General features: G+C 35.7%; 1 long non-coding RNA gene across 3 annotated transcripts in view; it reads right to left on the reverse strand.

The window, feature by feature from the left end:
- The window catches only part of LOC110773247 (uncharacterized), a 29,669-nt gene extending 8,701 nt beyond the window's left edge, over nt 1-20,968 (reverse strand). The window contains exons 1-4 of one of the 3 annotated variants that reach the window (XR_015833767.1): nt 20,233-20,967; nt 20,031-20,128; nt 19,839-19,913; nt 7,115-7,422 (exon numbers count right to left, since the gene is read on the reverse strand). This is a non-coding gene — a long non-coding RNA (uncharacterized LOC110773247). Of the gene's footprint in view, nt 1-7,114; nt 7,423-19,513; nt 19,914-20,030; nt 20,129-20,232 lie in introns of those variants that run through there. The other 2 variants (XR_015833768.1, XR_002529280.2) reach the window with 2 other exon arrangements.
- Nucleotides 20,969-23,127: the final 2,159 nt, after the last annotated feature.

Raw genomic sequence — 23,127 nt, forward strand, 5'->3', positions numbered from 1 at the left:
TCCTCCAACATCAATCGATCTCACCTCATCTTCTTCTCCTCCTCCTCCTCTCTCTCTCTCTCTCTCTCTCTCTCTCTCTCTCTCTCTCTCTCTCTCTCTCTCTCTCTCTCTTTGTTCTTCTCCAAAACCAAAAAACCAGTGGAAAAGGAAAGCCCCAACCCAAAGTCTCTCCGAATTTCTGTGGGATCTTCTTCTTCAAGCCCGTTACCCTCTGCCTCTGCTACCAATTTCAGTACGATCTCAGATTCTCGGGTATTCATGGAAACTTGTTTTGGTTTGAAATTATTTGTTTTCAAATTTGAGAAATTGTTTTGATTTTGGGAAGATATGAATTGGTTCTGTAAGCATGCGTGGGAAGACATGAATCTATTAATTCCATATGGTATAAATTCTCTTATTATTTAGGATGGATTGGTTTTGATTTTGGGAAGACATGAATTATTGACATGCATATGGGCTAGGCTACTGTCAGTTTATGTATATATATATATATATCTGATACTTCTGTAAGTTCTGTTCTTAAAGAAGTTGTATGGAAGCTGTATTGAAAATTCATGCAGTTGAGAAGTGATTAGATGTGTGTAATTTGTTGTACTATAGTATTAGTAGCTGTGTATGTTCGAGATGAATGTCAAATTTTTCTCCAGGCTAAGTTGTAAAAAAAAAGAGAAAGGTTGAGCATATGGTCTTAACAACATTTGATTATCTCCAGGCTAGTATTAACAGCCATTTGATTTTCAGATTTGATTGAACTTGAAAATTTACAGATTTTTTACGGTATCAACATTGATACCGAATCATACCGATCCCATTTGGGTCCGGTATGATTTGAACGTGTTTTCAAAATCCCCCATCCCGTGTCATCCCATACCGATTCCTCTATTCGGGATTGACACCGGGATGACCTCCATCCCGTGTCATCTCATACCGTGCCCACCCCTAATAGAGAGTGACACATGGCAGTGCCTGATAGGTGCATCGTCAGCTTTTTTTATGGGTGTTTCATATCTCATAGCGCCACGTGCCATTAATATTTCATTTTTGTGAGTTTATCTTAAAAAATTCAAGAAAATTCATTACAAAAATTAGAAAAATACACCGAAAGTTTCTAAAAATTCCTTGTAACATTATCTTCGACTCTGATGCAAGAAAATCAAAATTTAACATTGGGAAATTTGAAGTAATAATTGGGGGAAGAGTTATAGTGATGAAGAGTGATCTGAACTTAGTGTTATTATTAGTAATGAAGCAAACTTGAATTAATTATTTGGAATTTTTTTAAAATCAAACATTTAGCGCATCATAATCGAAGATAATGTGGCATGAAATTTGTAGAAATTAAGGATGGATTTTTTTTTATTTTTTAATTAATTTTTTGTGAATTTTTAAAGATAAACATACATAAATTGAAACTCTGATGACACGTGGCGCTACGCAAAATGATGCTCGTTAGAAGCACTGATGACGAACTTTTTCAAAAACCATAGTATTTCATTAAATAGCAGAAAAATACACACACCAAAAAATTCTACAAACTCAATGTGAAACTTTCTACGTCTTTTGAGTTCATCTTAAAGCATTCATAAAAGTGTTAATGAAGACTTCTTAGTCAAAAAATAAAAATAATATTATGAAGCTTTAGTGAACAATAAATGAAGTGATGTTGAAGCTCTAGTGAATCCTTTTGAAGTGTTTACGAAAGATATTTTGGTGGCAAATAAGAAATGATGCAGCATTGCAATTCTGACTTGTCATTTCTCTATTATTTGTAAAATTTATAATTTTTAAAAATGATAAAAATATGATGTTGAAGGTCTAGTGAATCCTTTGAATCGTTTACGACCCATATTTTATTGTAAATTTTAATACTGACGTTTATACATAGAAATTGCTTGATTACATGACTGTACTCGCCTTTGTGAAACATAGTTCAAACCCATATTCCATTTTATACCTGCAACATACACCGTTTACATAAGATATACTGAAACTATTACGAAAACATGAAGATACAGACCTAATACCCATATCCATACTACTGATACTATCATCAACACATTAAGATATAGAAATGATATCTACTAACACTATTGTCAACACATTAATATACATAAATGATATCTACTAACATTATTGTCAACACATTAAGATACAGAAATGATACCTCCTAACACTATTGTCAATACATTATGATACAGAAATGATACCTACTTACACTATTATCAACACATTAAGGTACAAAAATGATACCAACTTACACTATTATCACCACATTAAGGTACACAAATGATCCCTACTCAAACTATTACTAACACATTAAGATACATAAGTGATACCTACTCACACTATTATCAACACATTAAAGTACATAAATGATACATACTAACACTATTGTGCCTTACCAAAAAAAAAAAAAAACACTATTGTGAACACATTAAGATACAGAAACGATACATACTCACACTATTATCAACACATTAAAGTACAAAAATGACACCAACTTACACTATTATCACCACATTAAGGTACACAAATGATACCTACTCAAACTAGTAATAACACATTAAGATACATAAGTGATACCTACTCATACTATTATCAACACATTAAAGTACATAAATGATACATACTAACACTATTGTGAACACATTAAGATACAGAAACGATACATACTCACACTATTATCAACACATTAAGGTACACAAATGGTACCAACTCACATTATTATCAACACATTAAGATACAGAAATGATACCCATATCATACTACTCACACTATTATCAAAAGTAAGAAAGAAAAAAGAAATACAGACAAAGAACCAAATACAAAAGAAAAAAGTGACATTAAAAAATATAGACAAAGACCATGCCTAAATTTTGTTTTGTACATATACAGATAAAGAACAAAGTTGGTATTAAAAACTACGAAAGAAAAACAAAACCAAATTGGAGGGGAAAAACAAGCTGCATAAAGAAGGAAGTGGAGCATTAGAGAGCCAAATAGTAGGAAAAAAATCCACAATCATGGGGTTATTATAACCTTGAACTCTAGTAACAGCCTTTTATCACCAAACAAAAATAAAAAGGTGTCAAATTTTCTTTTACCTGTTTTCCTATAGTCACAACAATCTCATTCTGTTCTCTTATATCTGTCACAAACCTCAACACCAGCAATTACCACCTATAATTAGCCAAACCATGGACCTCATTTTCGACTGAGGAGAACAACCACATCTTTTAAAAGGCTGAAGGACTGTGATCTTACTAATTGATTATTTATAAATAGATAACCAATGAGCTCATACCAATAGTGGAAAGAGGTGATTAAGCTCTCTAGATCCTAATATTAACGTTTTATATTTTACTTTCAACACATAAAATACACCTAGATCAAAGATTCAAATGATTTACTAAAGCTAAAACACAAAACCCAGAAATTTCAGAGCTTTGCTTTGAAATCTGTACATCCATACATAGTCCATACACACACAAATGCATACACATGGAAATTTGATATAGAAAATAAACCTCAAAGACACTTGCTATAGAAAATCATGTAAGACTGAAAAATCAATCTGCTATAGTCTTTAGGAAACTCACAATACCTCTTGATCACTTACATGATGAAGGGATGCTTGCTTCAATGACATATGCTTATGCAACTCTACGATCTCCTTATGCAGTACAATCAATGGGGCTAGAGGGGGTGGATTCTGCAGTTCGATCAAGAGAGCATTGACCTATCATATTTATAACTGAAGTGGTGTGTTCTTCACAGATTTCTTCCCATTAAAGAAATCTATCAAAGTATTTCTTGAGCACAAGTCTTGTCTCCATGTTCTGCACTTATTATCACATAAAATATAATATCATTATGTTTATTCCTCATCAAGTGGCTCTGCACATGGTCTTTTACTATTATGTATAGCTTTACAGCTGTGTTTACATTTTAGATTAATACAACAACCAACATATCAAAATGATGTATTAATCCCAACTTTAACCGTACATATTATGTATTAATCCTTATACAAATAGGACTCCTTTAGCTCAATTGTTTAATCTGCCCTTATACTCTGTATGAGCAACAAGGTGAGTTGTAAATGGACTCTACTTTTGCATTTGAGTTGTATTCCACTAGGATGAGTGTAAAGCCCTCATTTATGCTTACAAATCAATCCCAAAGTGGTAGTCTTTAAACTAGATGATAACGAAGAATCAAAGTAAACCCATTTAAGCCAATACCAAATTGAATTCATATACAGAGCAATTTTACATATAACCCATCAAACTACAAATTAGAGAAATGTACCTCGTCGTTCCCATTTGGTTGCTTCTGAAACCAATTGATGTTCAGCACCTAAACAGACCCAACAAGCAAAATCAAACATAAAATCGAACTGGGTATTCTAATTCAAACCAAAATTCAAACTTTTTAAATCCTAGATCTACCAAAGAAAAGATAAAGGACCTGGACTTGGGAAGTGGGAGTTGGGTGGTTGAGATTATCAGAGATAGAGGCCATGGCATGCATGAAGGCCAAAATTATGACTGCGGAAACCAAAATTCAAACTTTTTAAATCCTAGACCTACCAAAGAAAAGATAAAGGACCTGGACTTGGGAAGTGGGAGTTGGGTGGTTGAGATTATCAGAGATAGAGGCCATGGCACGCATGAAGGCCAAAATTATGACTGCGGAGGTTAGCAAAGCTTTGGCTCTGTACCCAGATTTCCAAGTGGGGCTGGAGGAGAGGAACTTGTAGCTGATTAAGTTGTCGTGGTGTGAGAAAGGAGGTGAGTAGATGTAGCTTGGAAGAAGAATTGACGTGAAGAAGGTGAAGAGAATGAGGACGATGAAGGGGGAGAGAATGTGAGAGTTTTTGGGGTGGAAATTTCAAAAAATAATTAATGAGGAAGAAAGATACAGACATTTGGGAGAAGGGGAAAGATGAGGGGTTGGATATTTCCTCATCTCTACTGAAGATTTTGGGGTTTCTCTGGAAAAAGCTGATGAGGAAGGAATAAAGAAAGGCGCGATTGGAAAAGGCGCGGTAGGACACGTGGGCTAAGAGGTAAGTGCAGCGTACCCATTTCTACGTTAAGCTTGCTTTTTCTCTTCAGCCGTTCAGATGACTTTGAATGGCTGAGATTGATCCTCATATAGTGTTCTCACCTGATCCGAGTTGATATTCTAGGTATGTACCTTAGGCCTAAAATAACCCTTTTGTTGTGATGATCTTTAAAGGGTGACCAAGAACATACAAAATTTTGTCCATTAAGCCATATTGTAAGATGAGAATGAAGAAGGTAGAAAAATACGGTACAAATGGGAAGATAGCTAGCATTCTTCTTATTTTTAACCAATTTTTATATATACCCAACAACGTAAACTAGAAAATAATTATATAAAAAAACGAAAATAATGAAATTCCAAACTCTTTTGGATATGAAAGTTTAAAGGTTTTCAGTTCTTCAGTTTTCCTCACTCTTTTGTCCTCCATCAGTTTATTTTTCTCATTGACTACTATCTCGCCGTCTTATATCAAATCCAATATACACTCTATTTCCGAAATTTCAACGAAAGATAAGGAGCCATGGTCTTGCATAAAAAAATGTAAAATTATAGTTCCAATCTTATGAATGTCTTTTCATTAGCACTACTCTATTGTTTAATACGTAATAAATGCATATGTGTAAAGGAGGGATGAGATGGGTGTCCAGAGAATGGTGAGAATAAAAATAGAAACCCATTGCATGAGTGTAAATAGAAGTCTTGGTAATATGAAAGTTCTCTTTCACATTCAAGCAGTCAAATCACATGAAAAGTTTAAGCAGAAATTATGTTGTAACTGCTCTTAACCACTTGAACTTTATGTCTCTCGTCACGAGAAGAGTGTTTATAGAACAGTTATATGTAAAATTTAACCTTTTGTTGGACATAAATGTTAAAACCCCACAAACTGAAACCACCAAATAAAGAATGCTCAATTTAGGGGTGGGCATCTAAAACCGAAATACCGAAAGCGTACCCTAACCGAACCGTACCATACCGATTTCATACCGTTTCATTCGGTACCGATCAATATTCGGTACCGTACCGTACCGTACCAATAGAGTATGGTATGGTAGCTGTATCAAGTATTTGGTACCGATCAATACCGTACCGTACCGAATACTATTCAGATATATAATTTTCTATTGAATATGTTGATGGATATTGCATATGTTGATTATGATTTGGTTGATTTGGATATTGAATATGTTGATGGATATTGAATATGTTATATTCAATGGATATTGAATATGTTGATTAGGATTTGGTTGATTTGGATATTGAATATGTTGATGGATATTGAATATGTTGATTAGGATTTGAATATTGATAATTGAATATGTTGAATCTTTGAATTTGTAACTTAGGCATCACTTATTTTGGTAAATGAATATGTTGAATATTAAATTGGTTCATTTTTTAGTTGCGTCATTTTTGGTACCGATACCGACACGGTACGGTATGGTACGGTACCAATTTTGACAAACGATAATCCCATACCGTACCATACCGATTTAAATTTCCGGTATCGGTAGCGGTACGGGCTCAATACCGTACCATACCGTACCGTGCCCACCCCTAACTCAATTGATACTCCGATTTTCATTAAAAGTCAACCTTTTTCAGCAAACGAAGTTAGGTTAGCTTCGCTGGGGCCCGTTCAAGTTTGAATGTGCGAACTCAAAGCACCAGCAAGCTTCATAATATATTATAACATATACAGGCATTTTATTCAATCTATTAAAAATAATAAAAATCACTTAATCATGTACTTGATCACGACTTAGAATTAGGATTTGAGCTAATTTTTTTTTCTTTGGTAACAAGGAAAAACTCTACAAACTACAATTTTTTTTTCTTTGATCATGACTTAAAATAATTAAGCATGCATTATGCGTGGGAATGTTTTGTCCTCCGTGTTTTCTCGTATTTAGCCCATGCTTTTGTTGAGAGTATTATCTCACATCGAAAATAGAAATATTGTGTTAGTGGCAAATGATCTTGGATCTTTCCATTCTTACTTTTTATCCGTACTTTTATTGAAAAGAATAAGAAAAGTATGAGAGATGAAAATAATGTGTCCATTGATCTGCTCGCCCACATTTTCCGAGCCATTTGTCTGGCTGCAACCCCAGACGACTAATACGAAACTCATTCCCTGCCTTTTGGGTCGTTGATCACTAGGTTTGCCATGGCGTCTAAGGTGCGAATTGATCCTACGGATCAGCTTAAACAACTTATGCCACCTATCAACTAGATGATGTTTCATAATGATGAGACAGATGAAACAAGTGAAGAACTGTTGTTTGATTTACTCCTCCTCCTGCACCTGCTTCGGAGCCAAGTCCTCCACAGCTTAATCAGCCTCCTCTGTCCCAGACGAAAAGCTTTGAGAAGTTTTCTATAGAGCTGAGAAAGCGCATGGCCCGACTTGCCAATGAGGTCGTTAAGCTCACCGGTTGCGTAGATTTGGGCATCCCATTGAAAGAGCCATTTACAGGTCATTCTAATGTTGAGCTTGCTTTAGTTTATATGTGTTTTTGTCCTTTTCAGCTTTGTTAAACCCTGTCTTCAACTTTCATTTCTAATCCATTGATTATCTATTAATTGTTAGGTTTTTGTTTCCATTTGTTTATTCAGTTGTTCTTCTTTTATACCCTCTCATTGGTTTCTGTCTTATGATTTTCCACTCCCACTTATCACTCCCTTGTCATACACACTTGCAGTACGAGATAAATAGAATCTCAAGTTTGCCTTGTTCTGGATGATAAATAGAATTCTATTTAATGTTATATATTTTCAAAGATACAAGTTAAATAAAGACGATGTAGCGAGCACCATAAGCTTCAAAAGAATTTTCCTAGTTCTAGGCTTAAGTATATTTTTTATCTAAAGGACCTCTGAGTTGACTGCAGGAACTGATTCAGCCTAACACTGTAAAAGAATTGTCCCTTGAATATCTTTTTATGTACAGCTGGTAAGAAAATTTTCGGGTTTTACTGGTGGAAGGAAAGTAATAAACTTGAAGTTAGCAACTAGCACCGAATGCTTCTGTGGTTAGTGATTTAGTATTAAAGAGAAGTGATCGGTTCATAATTGTATATCATTTTGTACCCTTCTAGCTTATGATTTGGTTATGTTTTTGAGTTAAACTTGTGCTTTTAATCCTTTTTGTGTTTATCTTTCAGCTTTAGGTAACAATGATGGCTTTGGATAGGAAATGATGCAATCCATGCATGTTAGGGCCTGATTTGGATGAAGGGAAGAAGAGCTTAAAGATAAACTCATTTTGGCTACAGCCCCCTGCCAGTCCAGTTCCGTAGGTCACATTGCAATATTTGTTTCAGCAACCTACACAGCTCGGATGAGGCCGCATTCTTCATGAACGTTGTTCCAATGGGTGTGTACTATAACATATCCACAATTCAGCCCCATTGGATAAATATGAAGTCTGTTACCTAGCAAACACAGAGGCATGCTCAGGATGGATTTTATCAGCGCGCAAAATGAGTTAGCAATTTGTTTTGGCCTTAACTTCCTCTTCCGACCTTGGATTGGCCCAAATGATATATGGCTGGAAAGAAGACATTCTGAACTTCAAGTTTGAGTGCTTAAAGTCTTCATTTGATTCAGCCTAGCCCAATTTGTAAGCCCTTGAAGTTCCTGGTCATGCTGACCTCAGGATGAGCTATTGTTTCTGGTTGGAAGCTTGGTCATGGTGACATGAAGATGAGCTAGGGCTGCTGGTGGGATTTATTGGTGAAGTGCATCAACCAATTCAAATTTTCTAATACAAGTGCATCAACCATTTCAGATTTTATAAAACAAGTGTTGTATGCATTAGCCATATTGAATTCAGATTTTTCACTTCCCCTAGGCCTATAAATAGAGAAGTTCTCTAAGCTTGTAAACACACCCCAAGGGGGGGAGCTCTCAAACACTTCTCTAGAGCTCCCTTCCCTTCTCTTCCTCAAATTCTCTTAGTTTCATTTTCTAGTTTTCAATTGTAGTAATGAAATATTTGTGCTGAAATTCTCCTTAAGTTTTTCTTAGTTCCACTTTACTTTTCATTATGTAAATTCTTTTCTTTAGTTTCAAGTTTGATTAGTTTCCAAGTTTCAATTATGGTTTTTGTTCTTATTCATTATGCTTATAAGTCAATATGCTAGTTTGAATGATTGATCACCATTTAGGCTTGCATGTTAGCTATCTTGGTTTGAATTCAGAGTAGACACCATGCTTTAATTCGAATTGAACTATGAATAGGAAGAGTATGTATGGACATTCGACAACAGGGATTAGATACATGCTTGGTTGTTTAAATTGTTCTTCTATGCTTAATGGGTTCCTAATGCTTAATTTTAGGTTAGACAACAAATGATCAAATTAGGGAATTAGGAACACAAGGTTATGACCAAACACCATGGCTTAATCACACTTTAGCTAGAATCAATCCATTAATCTAATTGAACTTGAGAACTTATCTGCTTGAGTTAGTTATTTTCTTTCTTCCTTGTTTTATTTATTTCTCTTCTTTTTCATTTCTGTTTTGTGTAGGGAAAATGAATTGAATCATTCAATCACCAATCCTCGTGGGATCGACCTCGCACTTACATACGTGTTGTGTAGATACAGCTGCACCAAAATGGATTCAGTTGCATCCTCAACTTATGATACTCGCAAGTGCACGAGCCGTTTGGTAGTATAGCATATGTAAGTGCGAGGTCGATCCCACGAGGATTGGTGATTGAATGATCCAATTCATTTTCCCTATACAAAACAGAAACAAAAACAAAGAACATGAAAGAAGGAAAAAAAATAAGAAAGTAACTCAAGCAAATAAGTTTCCAAGTTCAATTTAGATTAATGGATTGGTTCTGGCTAAAGTATGATTAAGCCATGGTGTGTGGTCATAACCTTGTGTTCCTAATTCCCTAATTTGATCATTTGTTGTCTAACCTAAAATTAAGCATTAGGAACCCATTAAGCATAGAAGAACAATTTAAACAACCAAGCATGTATCTAATCCCTGTTGTCGAATGTCCATACATACTCTTCCTATTCATAGTTCAATTCGAATTAAAGCATGGTGTATACTCTTAATTCAAACCAAGATAGCTAACATGCAAGCCTAAATGGTGATCAATCATTCAAACTAGCATATTAACTTATAAGCATAATGAATAAGAACAAAAACCATAATTGAAACTTGGAAACTAATTCAACTTGAAAACTTAAGAAAAGAATTTACATTACAAAGAAAAATAAATTACAACTAAGAAGCAAAAGGAAAGCTAGAATTGAGAACTAGAAAGCAAAATTAAGAGAATTTGAGGGAGAGAAGGGAAGGGAGCTCTAGAGAAGTGTTTGAGAGCTCCCCCCCTTGGGGTGTGTTTACAAGCTTAGAGAACCTCCCTATTTATAGGCCTAAGGAAGTGAAAAATCTGAATTCAATATGGCTAATGCATACAACACTTGTTTTATAAAATCTGAAATGGTTGATGCACTTGTATTAGAAAATCTAAATTGGGTGATGCACTTGTATTAGAAAATCTTGAATTGGTTGATGCACTTCACCAATAGATCCCACCAGCAGCCCTAGCTCATCTTCATGTCACCATGACCAAGCTTCCAACCAGAAATGATAGCTCATACCTAGCTCACCATGACCAAGCATCCAACCAGCACATGCTGAGGTCAGCATGACCAGCAACTTCAAGGGCTTACAACTTGGGCTTCTCTTAATCAAATTAGGACTTTAAGCACTCTAAATTGAAGTTCAGAATGTCTTCTTTCCAGCCATATGTTATTTGGGCCAATCCAAGGTCGGAGGAAGAAGTTAAGGCCGAAACAAATTGCTAACTCATTTTCCGCGCTGATAAGATCCATCCTGAGCATGGTTCTGTGTTTGCTAGGTAACAGACTCCATATTTATCCAATGGGGCTGAATTTTGTATATGTTATAGTATACACCCATTGGAACAACATTCATGAAGAATGTGGCCTCATCCGAGCTATGTAGGTTGCTGAAACAAAGCTTGCAATATGACCTACGAAACTGAGCTGGCAGGGGACTGTAGCCAAAATTGAGTTTGTCTTTAAGCTCTTCATCCATTCATCCAAATTAGGCCCTAACATGCATGGATTGCATCATTTATTATCCAAAGCCCTCATTATTACCTAAAGCTCAATGAACTGAAAGATAAACACAAAAAGGATTAAAAGCACAAGTGTAACTAAAAAACATAACCAAATCATAAGCTAGAAGGGTACAAAATGATATACAATTATGAACCGATCAATACGCTATACTACCGAACGGCCTGTGCACTTGCGAGTATCACAAGTTGAGGATGCAACTGAATCCATTTTGGTGCAGCTGTATCGACACAACAAGTTTTTGGCGCCGTTGCCGGGGATCGGTAACATTGTTTGATTCTATTTGGCTTTCCTACTTTATTTTTTTTCTTAACTGGACAATTTCTTGTTTTAAAGTTAATGACGTTAATGGACAAGTTGTGTTTGTAGTCCAACAGAAAAGGACAATTGCCCAACAAGCAAGAGAACTGGGTTTAAGTCCCAGCTTACACAACCCATTGGTGCTTGTTGCTTTGTAGCATGGAATTGGACTTGTGTTGATTTTTCCTTTTCATTTTTAGTTTTTTTTTTTTATATTTCGTAATCCTTTAATTCCGTTTCAAGTTTTCTATGTTTGTTTTAGCAATTTATTATAGCTCAATAATAAATGGAGAGAGATGGCAACCTCAATCATAAGAATGGGAAGTGTGGAGCAATGGGAGAAGTAGCGACCTCCAAGTGCATCCATGCTCGACCTAATCGCTTCAAGGGGGAGCATTTCAATCCTTTCTCTTCTTTGAATTCTGTTTATTTCCGTAGTTGTTTTTGCCTTTTGGTCCGCTTTGAGTTCTTTGTTTTTCTATGCTGAATCCAACCATATAAAGAACGTAAAATTTGGACTTACGGTTGGAAAGTTATAGCCTAAAAACTGAACAGAGGTCGAAGCTTAAAAACATAGAAACGAATCTGTCCAAATGGTGATAAATAGGTGATTGAAAGTGCTGTTTGTTTTTTTCTTTGGTTTCTTGGTTTGTTTCTTTTAGTACAATAATTTATATCGTTTGTTTGAGTTTTTTTAGAGTACTTAGTTCATTTTCGTTTATGGTTTGTTGTTTCATGTTATCTTAATTTGTTTTTGTTTCTTTTTCTTACGAGAATATATATTTTTTTTTTTAAAAAAAAATTTATTTTTCATATGAGCTGACTTATGGTAACTCCAGTGAGCACCTTCGTCAATACAGTGTCTAGGAGTTCTTTAGGCGACACCTTCGGTGTCTAAGAAGTTTGGGTTTTAAGCGGGACCATTGTGACCCCTCCAACCTTCCCGGATCCCCTGACTGTGTTTTCTGAGGCCCTTAACTGGTCATCCGTGAGTTGCTTGTATATTGTGTGTTTTTAAATTAAGTTTTTTTTTATTTTCTTTGCTTTCTTTTCTGTTGAGTCTTTGTTTTTGTTTTGTTTCTGTTTTTGTGTTGTTATGTTAGTTTATTTATTTATTTACGTGGTATGGTTAGTTAGTTTATTTCTGAGTGTTAAAACACTTTTTTTTTTATATTTCAAACGCTGCATTAAAAACAAAAACAAAAACAAAAACAAAAAAAACAAAAAAAACAAAAAAAACAAAAAAAAAACTTCTTCTTCTTCTTCTTCTTCTTCATCTTCATCATCATCATGGCTTGCCTCTATTTTCTCTTACTTGCAGAATCTGCAGCAGCTCCACATGGTCCTCATTTTTTCTCTGCAGTGCTTCCACGTGCTGATTGGCACAGTAGAGCCGCTTCTGCAAGTCCGCCACCATAGCCTTCAAGGAAGCTATTTCCTCGCTCATCGCGGCACACTCCCTTGTCCTCGCCAGTAATCGCATGCCCAAATTGGTAGCGGAGACTGCGTGGAGCACAGTTAAATTGTGGGACTCCTCTACCGCTGCTTTATCAGACCTCTGTGCCACATGCAGATGATCTGTCGGAGTGAGCTTGCTGCTAATCATGCCTCCTAGCAGCACTGCTCTGTTCGACAGTGCCTCAGAAAAGTTCGGTATTGCCTCAGCAAAGTTTGAGGCCGTGCCGTGATGATATGAAGAGTTTGGAAAGACAGTGTTTGGAGGAGCCCTTGTCTGGGCATTCGGTGGTGCAAGTGAGAGCTCAAGGTTGAGATCATCAAGGTGAGTGCATGAGGATGCCATTTGTTTTGCTTCTGAATTTTTTGATGTTTTTCCTTGAGTTTGCAGGAAGAAATGCTGGGTATCATCCGCTTGCAGAGGTGTGGTTTAAATAGACATATGCTGATGAGAGAGAGCCAACACCATTTCAGATTTCCCGAGCATGCTCGACCTAATCGCTTCAAGGGGGAGCACATTAACTTTCACTTTACTTTTCTTTTTTCCGTGTTTTCTGGTGTTTTATGTTTTTGCCCGTTACTTTCATTTTCTAGTGTTTTGTGTTTTTGCCTTTCCCTTTCGGCTATCTTCTTTGTCTTATTTTAGTTAGGGAAATGTGTTTTCTTTTCCGTTTGTCGTCTTTGTTTTATTTTAGTTGGGAAGTGTGTTTTCTTTTTCTTTTTCTTCCTGCAACCTTACTCTTTTATTTCCGAAACAAAATAACGAAAATACAAAAACAACAAAATAAAATAAAAACAACAATAATGCAGTAGGAAATCATTTCTTCTCTGTGCTTGGTGCCTCGACCATTGGAGCTTTGAGTTTGGCCCTCTGGCTGTCCTCTTCCGGGGCTTCACGCACAGCTTCTTGGGGCTCATCACTTGAGCTCCCAAAGATCGCAATCTTAGCTTGAGCGTAACTACTCTCGCGATCTGCTTGTTTGCGTTTACCCGGTCGGTCTAGGTCCTCTAGCTGTTTTCGCATGTCGCGAGAGTACAACTCTACCATTTTTGATAGGTTTTTATTCTCGTCTCGCAATACTTCTAGCTGGTGTCGATTCACCTCCACTATCCTTGACCTCTCCCTTTTCAAGCTTTTTATAGCAGTCTGACACTCCTCAACCATACTTCGCTCCGCCGCCAACTGACCTTTCAGCACCTCTACCTCATGGGACTTCGCAAGTAGGCAATGACCCAAACTTGCGACTGTTGCTGTACTCTGCACGCTCAGTGCCAGGGCATCGCTCACGACCCGGTTGTCATCCCTTGTCCCCAGAACACGTATATCTTTAGGAGTCACTAAATTTCTAGCCACTTCAATGGCAACATCGTTGTCCAGGAGTATTGAGTCAGTTACTGTCACAGGCCCCCGTGCGGAAGCAAAGTAGGGCATCCATACTGATGCCGCTGCTTGGCCTCGTGTCTGAGTCGGTGGAGCTAGGTTGAGATCCAACGAAAATGGGTAGTTAGAGGCCATTTGATTTCTCACTCTCTTTTCTTCTTTCTTTCTTTTCTCTTTTGTGTGTTTCTAAGTTTGCGTTTTTTTTTTCACCCTTTCTTATAGACTTAGTCTTTGACAAACCCTAGCCATTACAGCATCTGAGCATTTTCTGAATCTCCAGCATTCCTTGAGTCCCACAACCTTCTCGCCTTCCAACCATACCCAACTCATTTATCACGACGTGTCTTTTCTGAACGAACGCGTTCAGTAAAGTCTTCGCGCCTTTCCATGAGCCCGTAATTTTTGCTTGTGGAGCCTGCGGCGCCTCTATGCGTCGACATGTGTCTCGCCCTGTCTGTTGGTCCCTTACACTGAACCGAGACATCATGACCCATGTTAAAATCCCGCTCTTTGTGTTGCTAATCACGGTTCGATAGTTTGTTTTTACAAAACTAAATAATAATAAAAAGCCGGAATTGAAAACAAATTGTGGGTCGGGTTTCACTTTAGTTTGGGTTTCAAAGTGGGTTAAATTCACTGTGGTTTGTGTTTCGAAATTGTGGGCTTTGGGCTTCAAAATTTTTTTGGGGTTTCAGAATTGTGTGATTAGGGTTTACTGTTTCATTTTTTTTTTTGTTTGTTTGTTTGTGTTGTAATTTTTATTTTATAATTATTTTGTTTTTTTTTTCTTTTGTGATTTTGTGATTTTTTTTTTCTTTTGTGATTTTGTGATTTTTTTTTATTTGCTTTAATACCTTTCATTTGTTGTTATGACATTGTTTGTGGCTAATTTTTAAACATTGAGTACAATGCTCATTTCTAGGTTTGGGGGTATTGGAGTTTAGCAAGTAAACTTGGTTTTTCTTAAATTTTTTTTTTTTAAAAATTTAAATTTCTTTCTTGTTTTGAATCTTGTTTAGTCACTTTCCGAACACATTTGATGAGATTGTGATAAATGTTGCATGACTTAAATAAAAAATTGAATTTTATTTATTATTTATTTTTTTCCTTGTAAATTTTTATTGTAAAAAATAATAATTAATTAATTAATTAATTTGGCATCGTTCTAGCATGACATGTTCGAAACCTTCTTTGCACTTGCCATTTGTTTCATAATTTTCCAATTAAAGGATTTGCATGATCTAAAGAATTGTATGAATCATAAATTAGACTTATTTAACCAACTATATAAAGTGAGCTTTTGAGCCTTGTACTTCAATTCATGAGTGTTATATACATACTCTTATTTTCTTGTCATCAAAGTTGTTGTTTGATCTCATTATTCATTGATTTGGTTGAACACTTAAAAGTCATTCATTCTTATGCAATTTGATTTCATGACATTTAAGAAGTGATATTAAGGCCCTCTTTGGATCGTTTGTGCCTTTCAAGCTAACCTTATGCATGCTTAAGCATGATTTTCCATTGTTAACCATTTTGAGCCTACATGTAAACCTTTTCTTTCATTTTACCAATTATATTTCCTCCCCTTAGCCCGAAAAATAAGAATTTACCTTTCTAAGGAACTCATGAGCTCTAATTCGGATGTGTTTTTCATGCTAAGTTTGGGAAGGGATATTACATAAAGAAAAAAAAAATTCACTCAATTGGTGAAAGAAAAGAAAAGAAAAGAGAAAAATTGTGATTAAGTGGTGGTTGAATGAAATTTCATTTTTGGGTTTCATTTTTGGGCCTTCTAAATAAATTGGTGTTTGTTCAATTCAAGGAAAGGAGTATGAATAATTGTAAATGAAGGTATAAGGAGTTTTGATCGTGTAAAAGAAAAAATCTAATCGTGATGATTCGAAGTCTTGTAAACAATTGTTTTATGCTCTTATATTTTGAGTTTCTTGGACTTTGTTTTATCCATACCCTTCATTTCTTACTCACCTTACACCCTTGGCCCCATTACAACCTATGCTAAAGACCTAAATTGATCTTAAATGTCATGTGGTTGAATTGCATTTATTTTTCTACTTTTAAGTGTTTGGCATCCTTCTTGAGATCATATTAATGCAAGTTCTTCATCTTTCTATTGCGAGTTAAGTCCCTTATGGTTTAACTCTAATCTCATGTTTATAACTGAGTGTTGCATTGTAGCCCTCTTCCGAGTGATTCATTTGTGAGAGGACAATTTTGGTGAGATTTGAAGTTGAATTTGTGCTTTGTATGATTTTTGAAATTATGCGGAAACTAAGATTGGAGAATTTGTTGCATTTGGCTATCACACTATACACTTTGAGCATGTTGTGTTTTGAACTTTGCCACCTTGTAAATAATGTCTAAAATTGAGTTTTTATTGTTAAAACTTTTGAGTCATGTGCATGAGTCATTTCTCTTCAGAAAATGTTCGGAATGATGGTTTTGAGTTTTTATTTATTTATTTATATTTATATTTTTGTTTTGTTTTTGTAATTATTTTTGTTTTGGTTTTTGTGTTTCTTTTATTTTGCTTAAAGACTAACAAATCTAATAAGTTTTCTAACCACTTTGTTTTGTAGAGTTAGTAAAACGTTTGTGGGTATCGTTTCTGTTAAACCCTCAGGAGACACAACTCCTCCTACTAGGGATGCCTAGAGGTTTAAAGGCTTGTTGCATACGCTCAATGCAATCAAGTTACCTACGAAACTGGTCTAGTTAACTTCTTGTTTTGTTTTTAACTTTGTTTTGTGTTGTTTTGCTCGAGGACTAGCAAAATCTAGGTTTGGGGGTATTTGATCGGTTCATAATTGTATATCATTTTGTACCCTTCTAGCTTATGATTTGGTTATGTTTTTGAGTTAAACTTGTGCTTTTAATCCTTTTTGTGTTTATCTTTCAGCTTTAGGTAACAATGATGGCTTTGGATAGGAAATGATGCAATCCATGCATGTTAGGGCCTGATTTGGATGAAGGGAAGAAGAGCTTAAAGATAAACTCATTTTGGCTACAGCCCCCTGCCAGTCCAGTTCCGTAGGTCACATTGCAATATTTGTTTCAGCACCCTACACAGCTTGGATGAGGCCGCATTCTTCATGAAAGTTGTTCCAATGGGTGTGTACTATAACATATCCAAAATTCAGCCCCATTGGATAAATATGGAGTCTGTTACCTAGCAAACACAGAGGCATGCTCAGGATGGATTTTATCAGCGCGCAAAATGGGTTAGCAATTTGTTTTGGCCTTAACTTCCTCCTCCGACCTTGGATTGGCCCAAATGATATATGGCTGGAAAGAAGACATTCTGAAATTCAAGTTTGAGTGCTTAAAGTCTTCATTTGATTCAGCCTAGCCCAATTTGTAAGCCCTTGAAGTTGCTGGTCATGCTGACCTCAGGATGAGCTATTGTTTCTGGTTGGAAGCTTGGTCATGGTGACATGAAGATGAGTTAGGGCTGCTGGTGGGATTTATTGGTGAAGTGCATCAACCAATTCAAATTTTCTAATACAAGTGCATCAACCATTTCAGATTTTATAAAACAAGTGTTGTATGCATTAGCCATATTGAATTCAGATTTTTCACTTCCCCTAGGCCTATAAATAGAGAAGTTCTCTAAGCTTGTAAACACACCCCAAGGGGGGGAGCTCTCAAACACTTCTCTAGAGCTCCCTTCCCTTCTCTTCCTCAAATTCTCTTAGTTTCATTTTCTAGTTTTCAATTGTAGTAATGAAATATTTGTGCTGAAATTCTCCTTAAGTTTTTCTTAGTTCCACTTTACTTTTCATTATGTAAATTCTTTTCTTTAGTTTCAAGTTTGATTAGTTTCCAAGTTTCAATTATGGTTTTTGTTCTTATTCATTATGCTTATAAGTTAATATGCTAGTTTGAATGATTGATCACCATTTAGGCTTGCATGTTAGCTATCTTGGTTTGAATTAAGAGTAGACACCATGCTTTAATTCGAATTGAACTATGAATAGGAAGAGTATGTATGGACATTCGACAACAGGGATTAGATACATGCTTGGTTGTTTAAATTGTTCTTCTATGCTTAATGGGTTCCTAATGCTTAATTTTAGGTTAGACAACAAATGATCAAATTAGGGAATTAGGAACACAAGGTTATGACCAAACACCATGGCTTAATCATACTTTAGCTAGAATCAATCCATTAATCTAATTGAACTTGGGAACTTATCTGCTTGAGTTAGTTATTTTCTTTCTTCCTTGTTTTATTTATTTCCCTTCTTTTTCATTTCTGTTTTGTGTAGGGAAAATGAATTGAATCATTCAATCACCAATCCTCGTGGGATCGACCTCGCACTTACATACGCTATACTACCGAACGGCTCGTGCACTTGCGAGTATCACAAGTTGAGGATGCAACTGAATCCATTTTGGTGCAGCTGTATCGACACAACAAGAAGCTCTGTTTCTGATCATATATGTAAGATTGATTTTGATTGCATTAATTAGTAAAAAAGATAAGCTCTGTTTCAGATCATATATGTATTCTTTTAGTCAACTAATGAGATGGGGTGGTTAACATTTATTTAAGTGTGACTGGAACAGTTTTGAGTGATGAATTTTCCTATTTTCACTAGGGAGCTGCCTTTGAATTTGATATTTTCGGGAGTGATTCGATGCTTTTCTCTCTTTCGAAAACTTAACAAAATTAAATATTCACAATATTCCCCATCTTCTGTATAATAAAAATGAAACTGCTTCTACATGTGATTATGAACTCCCAACACATCGTGTCCTTGTGGTTGTAATAGTCAGCAGTTAATGCACTTCTTTGCTGCTTTAGTGGATGTTTTTTATGCTTTACTTTCTCTCTGTTATTGTGCTGAAGAAAATATGGAGGTTAAACAAGAAAATGATGAGAATTTTATTCCCAACTCACATACTTCGACACATCTATCAACTTCAATTTCCGACTTGCATCCAAATAAGAAAGCGAAAAAGGATCCATTGGCACAAGCAATTGGTGAGGCGTCAGACTCACGAAAGGAGTTTTCGGCAAGTCAAATGAAACCGCAACTCAGAGGATGTCTCATAAACAAAATGCTAGATATTTAAGTTCAACCTAAATGTCAATTGATTCCCAAAAACAAATAACATAAGATTCATCACTAGAAATTTATCCATCAGATTTGCATCAAACAAAGAATAATTATTTACAAAAAGATACTTTCAAATGAAAAACAAGATTTTTAGATTACCAACAAAGAAAACAAAAAAATGATGGAAAAAACAAAACAGCAAAAAGAAAGACAAACTAAGAATAATCGATCATCATCTTAACAAATAGAAAGACAAACTAAACATGGTTTTAGGAGCCATAAGGTATGCTAATAGTATCAAGATGAAGTAAACAGAAGCATATATGGTCGACATTAGAAGCTTCCTTTCTCAAAGTGCATCACCTTAATGTGTGTGGTGGAACAAAAAAGAAAAGTGCAAGACTTACCCCACCACCAGAATATTCTGTAGCTATAAAAGCATCAGCATCTAGTTTGACTCCACCAATCCCTGCATTGTTCACCTGTGCAGAACCCAACTGTATCACTATATGTTTTATTTAGAAAAAGTAAATAAATCTAGAAAATATAAAGAAAAAAGAAATTTGAAAGATATGAAGTTCTTTCTTCTTATAACTAACCTGAAAGTCCAAGGCCTTCAAATAGCCTTGCTTTGGAGGCCAATTGCTTGACAGTTTCTAATCCAATCCCTTTGTTTGTACCTGTAACAACTGCAAATCTGAAAGAGCAAAAAAAGAAAGCAACAAAAAATTCAGGAAAGAAAGTGAAACAAAAAAGAGAAATTGTCATATTTGGCAAAAAAAGCATAAACAAGTGACATACCTCTTTGTTGCTTCTGCCATTGATGATTTGATGTAGGACCAAGTCAAATTATCACTTCATCTGTTCAAATGGGAAGAGAGAGAGAGAGAGAGAAAGAGCTAATAGGGCCTTTGGGTGGGTGCTAGAGAGCTCATCATAATTAATCATACCTTAAAATTTTTAGTGCCATCCACATATGAGATGTTTATTAGATATTCAAGACCCATCAGCAATGCGGCTATATTCTGTTGTGTGGTTTCGAGCACACGAATGTGACTGCAAAAAGAAAAGGAGACAATTAATAACATCCTTATTGAAGGCTTGAAGATTAATCATAATCCCAAACTCTTTTATGGATGAGTAAACAATAATTATAGACAACACAATCGATCAAGCTTAAAGATCCTCTGTTTATTTATCTTACTCTTAGTCTTAGACTTCCAAGTTATCAGTAACTCAGAAAATTGAATAAGAAGATGCAATTTTACAGAAAGGGAGATTTCAAAAAGCATCTTGTAATGGACTTAACTAATAATGCTATAAGGAATAAGATTTAGACTGAGAACAGAGCCAAAGGAGAGGATGGTAAACAAATAAGCATCGAATCATATTAAAAGGTAAAATAAAGGCTTGCTAAGTGTAGCAGAAGTTTAACTCTATACTCTATTTTCACTCCAGTATGTTTCATCATAACCACGAAACATAAAAAATGGAGACTTTGTGAACCTAAAAGAAACTAGATAAACTAGACAAAATGTAGACTCTGTACTCTATACTCTATTTTGTATCCAGTATGTTTGGGGGTCTTCCCCCTATTTCATCAAAACTAGCTGAGAATTTCCATTGCAGTTATAAGGTTTTTTTTGGTAACATAGGGGGCACAGCCTAAACCAAAAAGACTAGTCGCAGTTATAAGTTTTCAAATCTACATACTCTGTACACGGACTCTGCTCTGAAAGCAAACATGAATAGTGCAATAATATTTTCCTCAAGTAAACCGAAGCCTCTGAAAGCTCGAAGCCTTAATTTATCAAATCAAAGCCACTATTGCTACAATTCATGCTTATAACACCATGTAAGGTGTTACCGACACACCAATTATCTCAAAAAACCAAAAAGTGAATTGGCATAGCTTGGAAGTATTAAACACTTTGGGATGGGCATCATGATCATTTTTGTTGATATTATGACATAATTTGGTATGCTAAAAATCAAACACTAGTGGGTCGAGACCTTTGCCCTTTTTTTCAAAAAAATATAGCGTTGAAAAGGAAGTGCATACAAATGAATCAAAGTTCCTTTTCTTCGTTTCCAAGCTAAGGATGGATATGCATTTCTCTTGCTTACCCCGTCCTCATCAGTCACGGGTTGAACAATGGAAATAATTGTCATATACAGTGAACTGAAAAAAGTAGCATCGTGCCAAAAGTTGGAGTTGTATCTCTTCAATTCCCAAGTGCTCTAAGAAATAAACGACATCTTAGATGACATTTGGTATGTTTCAACGACCCATCTTTTCTTCATGGGCACATATGTATATGTGCTTGAATGGATGTAGTCGATCATTCATGCCCACTTTTTTGTTTGCTTTTTTTTATTTTCTAATAACTTTGCATGTGAATTATATTTATAATGCATGTTATTACTTTGAATGATTCTGAAATTGAAGTTGACATATGTACATATGTGTACAAAGAGACACATCATGAACAGTCTAAATGATAATATGTGGTTGGTGGCCGAATTATACTTTCATGTATGGTATTACTATTAATAAATAACATGTGCAATATTTTTAGTTTTTTTGTTTTAGTACAAGCGATAGTCATAACTAAATGAGAGTGTGGTTTCTCACATTCACTACCAAGGTGCCATGAAGATTCGAACCTGATACCATTAGTTTGCAAATCAATTGTTTTTTTGCTTACCAGAAATAGTAAATCATTGTTGTCTTAGTTCTGTCCATTGAGGTTTTAAACTACCCCATTCACCTAAGTACTAATTTCACCTTCTCTTCTTCTTTTGACTTGTCAGTCTACTTTTCTATGTATCGTATTTGAGACAAACTAGAAAAAGACAAACCCATATAAAACTAAAACAATTAAGTCATCACTTGTCCACTTGCATCATGAACAGATTTTTTTTTTCCCACAGACTGGTATTGACTGAGAAAGAGTCTGGAGTACGTTCTATAACTTCTTTTTTTCTTTTTAAATTAAACTGAATGTTACAGCACACAAACCTGTTGACGCCAAAACGTGGTTCTCTGACTTTGAGGGTCAACTTAGTAATTTTGTGCCTTCGGTATCCTTGATGCTTCGGTAGTCTGCGTGATCTGCAATATAAGCAAACGCACGGTAAGACCTAGGGCACCGGTGTGGTACCGGCCGAAGGCTCTCCGATGCTTAAGTAAGTTCAGGAATAGAGAGTTCAACTGACAGATCAATAGGCTTGTATGCCGTAAGTTCTGATTACCTCCATTTTGGGATAGTTGGCCTCCTTTTATAGGTCTTGGGAAGTGTGCATTTGTTGATAATTTCGATGTGGGACTGTGGACGTCGCTTTGGAGCGTGCCATGTGTCCCAGGAGAGGGCGTTGCCCTAACGGAGTGATCGGTAGGTAGAGTGCCGAGGGCTCCTCTGACCAAACCCAGTTTCCTCCATGTGTCTTGCTCTCATTGGCCGTTTATTTTGGGTGTAAACAGGCCCACACCCTTCATACTGAAGGTGAAAGATCTACACTTTGGAAGCCCCCCTCCCCCTCCCCTACACTATTTAGAGAAAAAAAAAAAGAAAAGAGGAATAAGTATAGAATGAGGGGAACAAGAACCAAAGCTATTATTTCTTTCTTGGGTACACAAGCGATAGTTTCTGAACTAATTTCAACTAATGTAATCTACATGGAAAGGGATTTGAA

Source organism: Prunus avium, chromosome 2 (genome assembly GCF_965620075.1).
Source record: "Prunus avium chromosome 2, drPruAviu1.hap1.1, whole genome shotgun sequence".
Lineage (NCBI taxonomy): Eukaryota > Viridiplantae > Streptophyta > Magnoliopsida > Rosales > Rosaceae > Prunus > Prunus avium.